This window comes from Hyperolius riggenbachi, chromosome 7 (assembly GCF_040937935.1).
Source record: "Hyperolius riggenbachi isolate aHypRig1 chromosome 7, aHypRig1.pri, whole genome shotgun sequence".
In the NCBI taxonomy this organism is placed as follows: domain Eukaryota; kingdom Metazoa; phylum Chordata; class Amphibia; order Anura; family Hyperoliidae; genus Hyperolius; species Hyperolius riggenbachi.
Window position 1 is genome coordinate 5,643,857 of NC_090652.1, and position 10,472 is coordinate 5,654,328.

The 10,472-nt window shown below is 47.5% G+C and overlaps 1 protein-coding gene across 4 annotated transcripts in view; it reads right to left on the reverse strand.

Moving 5' to 3' along the window:
* The window catches only part of EPN2 (epsin 2), a 123,243-nt gene extending 117,389 nt beyond the window's left edge, over positions 1–5,854 (reverse strand). For 3 of the 4 annotated variants that reach the window (XM_068243511.1, XM_068243512.1, XM_068243508.1), the window contains exon 1: positions 2,790–2,990. The gene's annotated coding sequence lies outside the window, so the exon portion shown is untranslated. Of the gene's footprint in view, positions 1–2,789; positions 2,991–5,690 lie in introns of those variants that run through there. The other variant, XM_068243510.1, reaches the window with a different exon arrangement.
* Positions 5,855–10,472: the final 4,618 nt, after the last annotated feature.

A 10,472-nucleotide genomic window follows, 5' to 3' on the forward strand; every position in this document is an offset into this window, starting at 1 on the left:
GTTTTTGGCCCTTCTCACGCTGCAAGTATTATACAAAAGTTCCAGTGATGGTAGCTCAGTGCCAATAATGGCTTCTGCTGTTTTAACAACTCGCTGCAGGGCTTCTCTAGTAGCCTTGGTGCAGCTGTTGTACCAGGCCGTCATGCAATTGGTCAGAACGCTTTCTATAGTGCATCTGTAGAAATTAACCAGCAGCTTCTGTGGGACGTTAGCGCTCCTTAGTTTTCTCACAGTACTATTGACTTGCATTAGCAGCTGCATTTTGCTGATCGCCAGTGATCAGCATATCGCTGAAAAATCGCCCAGTGTGGACTAGCCCTTGGGGCTGGGGCAGATTCGATTAGAGACAAATGTGTCTCATTTTCGAATCTGCCCATAATCTTCAGGTGTATGGCTACCTTCAGTCACAAGGGCAGGGCTCTCTTTCCCTTTTGTGTCTTGGATTTTGTTACACATTTATTCCTATTAATTTTGTCACTGTTATTACTAATTCTGTATTGTGTACCAACTCTGTATTTTGTATATTGATGTATATCAGGGGTCCCCAAACTTTTTTAGTCAAGGGCCGGGTCAACATACTTTAGACAGCTGGGGGGCCGGAGTGTACGTAAAATGTTGTCGAAAAACATTACATTGAACCTAGGTAGTGTAAACAGCGCCTGAAACACCATCCCCCTCACGCAAAGCAATCAGTGTTCAAAATACATATTTTCAAAAGTCCCCCCAAAACAACCCCCTTTCCCCAGTAATTGCAAAGACTGCAAATTATCCACCCCTACACACACACTGCTTTTGTATTACCTCTAACCACCCAACCCCCACCCCCACCACAATGTTTTGCACACCAGACAGTGAAGCACACTCAGGTGACAACCTGCCATACAATTGGACAGCAGGAATTGGATTGGAAGCCAGCGAATTGCTTCTTACTGGCACCATGTGGAAATGTGGTGCCAGCAGTGCTGCTGCCGCATCTATAAGTAATAAAATTTGTGTTTGGAGGGCCGGTAAAAAAGCCTCAGGGGGCCGCATTCGGCCCGCGGGCCTTATGGCCCATACTCACGGGCTACAATTGTCTCCGCAACACGCGGCGCGTACGTGTTGCGGCGATAGGTCGCCCGTGAGTATGAGGCACAACACGGGCGCGCACCCCGAACCATCGCTCGTTGCTGCTGTCACCAGGCGATTGGCGCGGTCAATCGCCGCTGCGACTTCGCCGCAACTGTCGCTAGTCCGCGTGAGTATGCGGACTAGCGACAGCAACATAATTGAAAATAGACGGCGCTTCCGGCAAGGGGGGAGGAACGTCGGTGACCGCTTCTGTCGCACATCTGATCCCTCTTCCGCGTGTGTACGCGGAGGGACCTGGCGACGAGCTGTCGCTGGCCTGTCGCGCACACGCTCACGTGTGCTGGCGATAGGCCACAAATGTAGCCCGTGAGTATGGGCCATTAGTTTGAGGACCACTGGTGTATACCATTGTCTGTATTATTATGTACCCCATGTTTGTTTCTTCCTTTGTGCAGTGTCATGGCGTATGTTGGCGCTTTACACATCAATGATAATAATATTAACCCCGTCCAAAACAACAATAAAATATCCGTGAGGATGCGGGCATAAATGTCACTTCTATATCATGTTATATGAGTCACATGCTAATCTGAGATCTTCTGACCACCTGTGCTATACGGACACTTCTGGGCAAGTCACGCAGGAAACCGCAGCACGACGCAGAGCCTCTCTTAGCTTGTGATGTACCTCCAATCACTTATTACAGTATTGGTAACACAGTCACACATAGCTGTCTATTGGGAATATGTGGGAGATTTTCAATCAGGACGATACCATTTATTGGCTGACTAATGGACACCTGAAGTGAGAGGTGTATGGAGGCTGCTATATTTATTTCCTATTAAATAATACCAGTTGCCTGGCAGTCCTGCTGATCTCTTTGGCTGCAGTAGTGGCTGAATCACACACCAGGAACATGCATGCAGCTAATCCAGTCTGACTTCAGTCAGAGCACCTGATCTGCTGCATGCTTGTTCAATAAAGCCAAATCTACACGTTACAATTCCCCATGCGATCTGATCGGATCGATTAAATCCAACAGGTCCGATCGGGACTCGATCTATAGTGTGATCGATTTTGCATTGATAACTAAGCAAAATCAATCACACCATCGATCGAGTCCCAATCAGACCTGTCGGATTTAATCGTTTTGATCCGATCGATTGAAGCGCACGGGGGAATTGTAACACGTAGATTGGGTTTAAAAGTATTGGAGGCAGAGGATCAGCAGGACAGCCAGGTAATGTGTATTGTTCTAAAGCGGACCTGAACTCAGAACTTCCTCTCTGCTCTATAAGATAAGCAACAGCATAATAACCTTTTTAGAAAAAATGTCTTAGTTACAGCTGATACAAATCCTGCAATAAATCTGCAGTATGTCTACTTCCTGCTTTAATGGAAGCAGACATATTGTTAACATCCTGTGTTTACAAATTAGCTGCTCTGCCAGGCAGTCAGCTGACACAGCTGGGGATCAAATTACACTTGTGATTAGTCACAGATGAGGGGGGGGGAATTAGACAGGATTAAATTTTTTAAATACATACAGAGTGCATTTCTCTGTTTTCCTTCTGTCCTGTGTGAGAGTTCAGCTCTTATAATAAACATGGCAGCCACCATACACAGACAAGAGTAAGCTTTTAGCCAATAATCCTTCTTCAGAGATGGATGGATAACACGGTACAATACTCTACTGCTAGTATTAGAAATCTACCAACCTCAGAAGGCCTCTCTTACGTGTGTGTGTGCGTGCGTGCGTGCGTGCGTGCGTGCGTGTGTGTGTCATCCAAGCATGTTCCTAGCCCCTCCCATCTCCCCTAAACCAAAGTAACCAATCAGAAAAGCAATAGAGAGTGAATTCCCCTGGTTTCTAGTGGATAATTTCTTGTTTTGGTTACTAACGGTGACCGGAGGGTTAGCAGGCAGCCATGGTGGCAGTTGGGTGACAGTTATCACAGTGCATGCTGGGAGCACAAAGGCCTCTGAAAAAATATATATTTACTCTGCTAGTAAAAACAAATATAATACTTTTCTTTTTATCCTATGAAATATCTACCAGCAAAACCACCACGGCGTTGGCGAGATACGGAATGGACATCATGGTGGGGTAGTTATTAGCGCTGTCGCCTTGCAGCGCTGGGTCCCCGGTTCCAACCCCAGCCAGGCCTCTATCTGCACAGGGGTTGTATGTTCTCCCTGTGTGTCAGCTTGGGTTTCCCCCAGGCACTCAGGTTCCCTCCTAAATACCTACAGACAAGTTAATCCCCCCCCCCCCCCCCCCCAATTGGCCCTAGACTACGATGCATACACTACACAATACATACATAGACATATGACTATGGTAGCGATTAGATTGTGAGCTCCTCTGAGGGAGAGTTATGTGACAGCACAATATATACTCTGTACAGCGCTGCGGAAGGTGTGGGCACTGAATAAATACTAAATAACACACCTAGACGCACACTGACACTCCTCCACATCTGCCGGGGCCAGGGGAATTTACTGACAGGTATTCCCCTTTTTAAAAACATATATTTAAAGAAAAAAATGGAAGCTCACTGTGTGGCTACTGCACTCACCCCCTCCAAACACAGCTGGAACTCACTAGAATAAAGAATTAGCAGGCCTGTCCCAGATCCCATGCAAGGGGGGGGGGGGGGGGGGGGGGGCAGAACTGCACTGAGGAATGTGTGAGCATTTAGGAAAAAAGGTCACGAAAGTTCAAGAGGTGGACCAAGGAGATAAAAAACAAAAGGGAAAGTTAATTGGAAGACAGTCAGGTGGTCTTCAGTTGAGCACAAAGGGTTAAAGGGTTGACAATGGCAGATTTGAGGAGAGGAGTGTGTGATGAAGGGGGGGCTGGGGGTCTCATCCAGCAAGCCAGGCACACAACAATGACTGGGATACCTACTAGTGTTACCCTATCCCTAAAAGTTCCAGCCCACTTCCTTCCTCCGAGGGGGAGGGGGTACAGTCTCAGGATTGTTGCAAAAAATAATAATAAAGTAACTAAGTATATAAACAACAAGTACAATGTAAGCAGTCAGTACAGGCAGAGGATACAATCTAAGCAGTCAGTACAGGCAGAGGATACAATGTAAGCAGTCAGTACAGGCAGAGGATACAATGTAAGCAGTCAGTACAGGCAGAGAGGATACAATGTAAGCAGTCAGTACAGGCAGAGGATACAATGTAAGCAGTCAGTACAGGCAGAGGATACAATGTAAGCAGTCAGTACAGGCAGAGGATACAATGTAAGCAGTCAGTACAGGCAGAGGATACAATGTAAGCAGTCAGTACAGGCAGAGGATACAATGTAAGCAGTCAGTACAGGCAGAGGATACAATGTAAGCAGTCAGTACAGGCAGAGGATACAATGTAAGCAGTCAGTACAGGCAGAGGATACAATGTAAGCAGTCAGTACAGGCAGAGGATACAATGTAAGCAGTCAGTACAGGCAGAGGATACAATGTAAGCAGTCAGTACAGGCAGAGAGGATACAATGTAAGCAGTCAGTACAGGCAGAGAGGATACAATGTAAGCAGTCAGTACAGGCAGAGAGGATACAATGTAAGCAGTCAGTACAGGCAGAGGATACAATGTAAGCAGTCAGTAGAGGCAGAGGATACAATGTAAGCAGTCAGTACAGGCACAGGATACAATGTAAGCAGTCAGTACAGGCAGAGAGGATACAATGTAAGCAGTCAGTACAGGCAGAGGATAGAATGTAAGCAGTCAGTACAGGCAGAGGATAGAATGTAAGCAGTCAGTACAGGCAGAGGATACAATGTAACCAGTCAGTACAGGCAGAGAGGATACAATGTAAGCAGTCAGTACAGGCAGAGAGGATACAATGTAAGCAGTCAGTACAGGCAGAGAGGATACAATGTAAACAGTCAGTACAGGCAGAGAGGATACAATGTAAGCAGTCAGTACAGGCAGAGAGGATACAATGTAAGCAGTCAGTACAGGCAGAGAGGATACAATGTAAGCAGACAGTACAGGCAGAGGATACAATGTAAGCAGTCAGTACAGGCAGAGAGGATACAATGTAACCAGTCAGTACAGGCAGAGAGGCTACAATGTGAGCAGTCAGCACAGGCAGAAAGGATACAATGTAACATAATTACATAAAGTGAAATAGATTGGAACAAAATAAAGTAAAATCGTTTCTTTCTCTAGAGAGGAGTGGGGACAGTGGGTGGGCATTGCTGTAGGCACAGGGCTGGGTGGGATAGTTTCTGTGGCACAGGGGTGCTGGTTCCCGCAGCCCTGCAGCACTGATACAGAATGCTGTGCCAGGAGGTATTTTAGGGAGGGAGATTATCATTAACAAGCAGCAGATGCCAGAGCCCTCTGCCCACTGGCTGGCATTCCTGGGCAACGGGCTGGATGGCACAGGGGGTTCCAGTGAATACACAGGCAGAGGAGAAGCAGGAGGAGGAGGTCGGGGCATCCCACACCCAGAAGAGGCCTCTTCCTGCAGACATCTCATGCAACAGGGCCCAGGGGTGGCAGAGAAGAGGGGGGGCACAGGGGATGGAGGAGGGTGCAGAGCTGCCTCCCCCCACCACACATGTAAACAGCACACCCTAAAAGGAAGAGACTTCCAGACTTACCCCTGTGGGCTCTCTCCTTCCCGGGGGATCCTCAGCGCCCAGTACAGGGGGCAGGGAGGGTGCAGCTCTCCCCCCACCCCGGGGTGCCACAAGACAGGGGGATCCGGGGGCCACAGCTCCAGCAGCAGCGGCAGCAGCAGATCGGGTGTCTGAGCAGAGATGTGAGCAGAGGAGGAGGAGGAGGAGAGAAGGGAGGAGAGTAACCGGAGCCTGAGAGCCAGGGAGGGGGAGGAGGGGGGAGAGAGAGGGGGGTCCCGGATCATCATCAGCAATCCCTGCATGGAGGCTGCATACACAGGAGGGAGGAGGGGGGAGAGAGAGGGGCGTCATGGCTCCTCATTAGCCCTCCCTGCATGGAGGCTGCATACACAGGAGGGGGAAGTGAGAGGGGGGTCCCGGATCATCATCAGCAATCCCTGCATGGAGGCTGCATACACAGGAGGGGGAAGAGGGGTGAGAGGTGGGTCCCGGATCATCTTCAGCCCTCCCTGCATGGAGGCTGCATACACAGGAGGGGGAAGAAAGAGGGGGGTCCCGGCTCATCATCATTCCCCTCCCTGCATGGAGGCTGCATACACAGGAGGAGGGGGAAGAGAGAGGAGGGTCCCGGCTCATCATCATTCCCCTCCCTGCATGGAGGCTGCATACACAGGAGGAGGGGGGAGAGAGAGGGGGTCCCGGATCATCATCACTCCCCTCCCTGCATGGAGGCTGCATGCACAGGAGGGGGGAGAGAGAGGGGGGTCCCGACTCATCATCATCCCTCCCTGCATGGAGGCTGCATACACAGGAGGGGGAGAGAGAGGGCGTACCGGCTCATCATCACCCCTCCCTGCATGGAGGCTGCATACACCGGATGGAGGAGGGGGAGAGAGAGGGGGGTCCTGGCTCATCATCATTCCCCTCCCTGCATGGAGGCTGCATACACAGGAGGAGGGGGGTCCCAGATCATCATCACTCCCCTTCCTGCATGGAGGCTGCATACACAGACTGTGACTAGGGCATTAGGCTATGACTATGGTAGGATTAGAGTGTGAGCTCCTCTGAGGACAGTCAGTGACATGACTATGTACTCTGTAATGTGCTGCAGAAGAAGTCAGTGCTATATAAATACATAATATAATAATATGGTAGGACATTAGACTATGACTATGGTAGGATTAGATTGTGAGCTCCTCTGAGGACAGTCAGTGACATGACTATGCACTCTGTACAGTGCTGCAGAAGATGTCAGTGCTATATAAATACATAATAATAATACAGTGTATGGTAGAACATTAGACTATGACTATGGTAGGATTAGATTGTGAGCTCCTCTGAGGACAGTCAGTGACATGGCTATGTACTCTGTAAAGTGCTGCAGAAGATGTCAGTGCTATATAAATACATAATAATAATATGGTAGGTCATTACACTATGACTATGGTAGGATTAGAGTGTGAGCTCCTCTGAGGACAGTCAGTGACATGACTATGTACTCTGTAATGTGCTGCAGAAGATGTCTGTGCTATATAAATACATAATAATTATATGGTAGGACATTAGACTATGACTATGGTAGGATTAGATTGTGAGCTCCTCTGAGGACAGTCAGTGACATGACTATGTACTCTGTAATGTGCTGCAGAAGATGTCAGGGCTATATAAATACATAATAATATGGTAGGACATTACACTATGACTATGGTAGGATTAGATTGTGAACTCCTATGTGGACAGTCAGTGGCATGACTATGTACTCTGTAAAGTGCTGCAGAAGATGTCAGTGCTATATAAATACATAATAATAATATGGTAGGACATTAGACTATGACCATGGGTAGGATTAGAGTGTGAGCTCCTCTGAGGACAGCCAGTGACATGACTATGTACTCTGTACAGTGCTGCAGAAGATGTCAGTGCTATATAAATACAAAATAATAATATGGTAGGACATTAGACTAGGACTATGGTAGGATTAGAGTGTGAGCTCCTCTGAGGACAGTCAGTGACATGACTATGTACTCTGTACAGTGCTACGGAAGATGCCAGTGCTATATAAATACTAAATAATAATCTCTTTAATCGGATCATATCACAACTTTTTCATTCATTAGTGGGAATGATCAAACATGTCCAATCGATCATTCGGCAGATTGTATAATAAGTGGCCACCATTATATTCAAATGTTAATCTGAAATGTTAATGTTAGAAAGGACCAGTGGACAAAAACAGATTTTATATTCTCAGGAAATAATGTGACATGGATTTATTGTGGTACCTCTCCATTACATGTGTTGTTGGCCCTCAATAATGATTGTTGGCGATAGGGAACATATAGATTGTCTCTGTTCCAGAGGAGATGATATTGGGGCAGGCGGGAGTTATTGTGTGCTGAGACTTATAGTTCTACAACAGAAAAATGCCTGGCCTTTACACGTATCGACGCTGCAGTAGAGGTGGCTAAAACCTCAGATTTTAGGTTCGCGAACCTCGAACGTGAACTTCCGCAAAAGATTGCGTTCGCGCGAACTTCGCGAACCACAATAGACTTCAATGGGGAGAAATCACATTGCAATGCTAAATTGGAGGCATAAAGTGCTTTAAAACTTTTATCTTGCATGTGTATACATCAATCAGGGAGTGTAATTAGTGTACTGCTTCACACTGACAGACAAAACTCACCGTGTAACGCACCGCAAACAGCTGTTTGTGTAGTGACGGCCGTGCTGGACTGCTGCGCACTGTGGCCAGAGTGTAGGCCGTGGCGGTTTTCAAGCCCATATGGTCGCCGGGCTGTGGTAGCTCAATGACAGAACAACAGTGACTGTCCAGCTGATCAAATTTGGTCTGTCCACAATGAAGCAAGTTATGCAGTGACTGGTATATAACACTGAGTGCGGTCACACAGGTGCAGTGAACAGGTATGCAGTGACTAGTATTACAAATGTGCAGCTGTCACACACACAGGTACAGTGAACAGGTATGCAGTGACTGGTATATACTATAACACTGCATGCTGTCACGCAGGTGCACTGAACAGGTATGCAGTGACTGGTATGAGTACAATGTGCAGCTGTCACACACACAGGTACCTGTGAACAGGTATGCAGTGACTAGTATTACAAATGTGCAGCTGTCACACACACATAGGTACTGTGAACAGGTATGCAGTGACTAGTATTACAAATGTGCAGCTGTCACACACACATAGGTACTGTGAACAGGTATGCAGTGACTAGTATTACAAATGTGCAGCTGTCACACACACATAGGTACTGTGAACAGGTATGCAGTGACTAGTATTACAAATGTGCAGCTGTCACACACACATAGGTACTGTGAACAGGTATGCAGTGACTAGTATTACAAATGTGCAGCTGTCACACACACATAGGTACTGTGAACAGGTATGCAGTGACTAGTATTACAAATGTGCAGCTGTCACACACACATAGGTACTGTGAACGGGTATGCAGTGATTGGTATTACAAATGTGCAGCTGTCACACACACATAGGTACTGTGAACAGGTATGCAGTGACTAGTATTACAAATGTGCAGCTGTCACACACACATAGGTACTGTGAACAGGTATGCAGTGATTGGTATTACAAATGTGCAGCTGTCACACACACATAGGTACTGTGAACAGGTATGCAGTGACTAGTATAACAAATGTGCAGCTGTCACACACACATAGGTACTGTGAACAGGTATGCAGTGACTAGTATTACAAATGTGCAGCTGTCACACACACATAGGTACTGTGAACGGGTATGCAGTGATTGGTATTACAAATGTGCAGCTGTCACACATGTGCAGCCAGTGAAAAGGTAGGCATTGAATGTGCAGGGCCTGGCAGTGGCACAGTAGGAATTAGCAAGGGCCAGCTGCAACTGACAGGGCTGTATATGCAAGTGTCAGTGGGACACACACACAAAAAAAAACAGACCACAAGAACAAGATTAGCTCTCAAAAGAGCTGTTGAGGGGTGCTTTTTAACAATAAGTATCGGCAAGGAGCAAGCTAACAAGCCCAACAAGAGCCTAACTAAGCTTTCCCTATGTCTACAGCAGGTTCCTCTACCTTATCTAATTCCTGCAGCCACACTGAGTGAGATTATGGCCGACGCTGCTGCTTTATATAAGGAGGGGAGTGGCTCCAGGAGGGAGTGCAGCCTGATTGGCTGCCATGTGTCTGCTGACTGTGATGTAGAGGGTCAAAGTTGAGCCTAATGATGTAGTATAGGGGGCGGGTTGAACTCGCATAAAGTTCGCGGTTTACCACGAACACGAACCACCGATATTCGCATGAATAAGTTTGCGGTCGAACCGTTCGGGCCATCTCTACGCTGCAGTCAGAGGCCGCTGTTATATGGATCGGACCTTCATTTAACTGGTTAACGCAAACCTGAGACTTTAAAGTGTATCAGAGACGTTAATATACAAAGAATCGATACTTACCCGCGGCTTCCCCCCGCCCCATAAACACGTGTCAGTTCCTCACCATCCTCCCGCGTGTCTCAGTTTAGCAGCAATCAGCCCCGGTAACAGGCTCAGCCGCATCAGTCGTCGTCTTCTGCACATGATCAGAAGACCCAGAAGCCGCGGGTAAGTATCGATTCTTTGTATATTAAGTCTCTGATACACTTTAAAACAGGGGTGTCAAACTCAAATTCAAAGTGAGCCGAAATTGAACACTGGGACTTATCCACGGGCCAACCTCAATGTCTGGTGGCCACCTTATACAGTTCCCTGGTGTCTAGTGGCCCCCACCCTCCACTATACAGTTCTCTGGTGT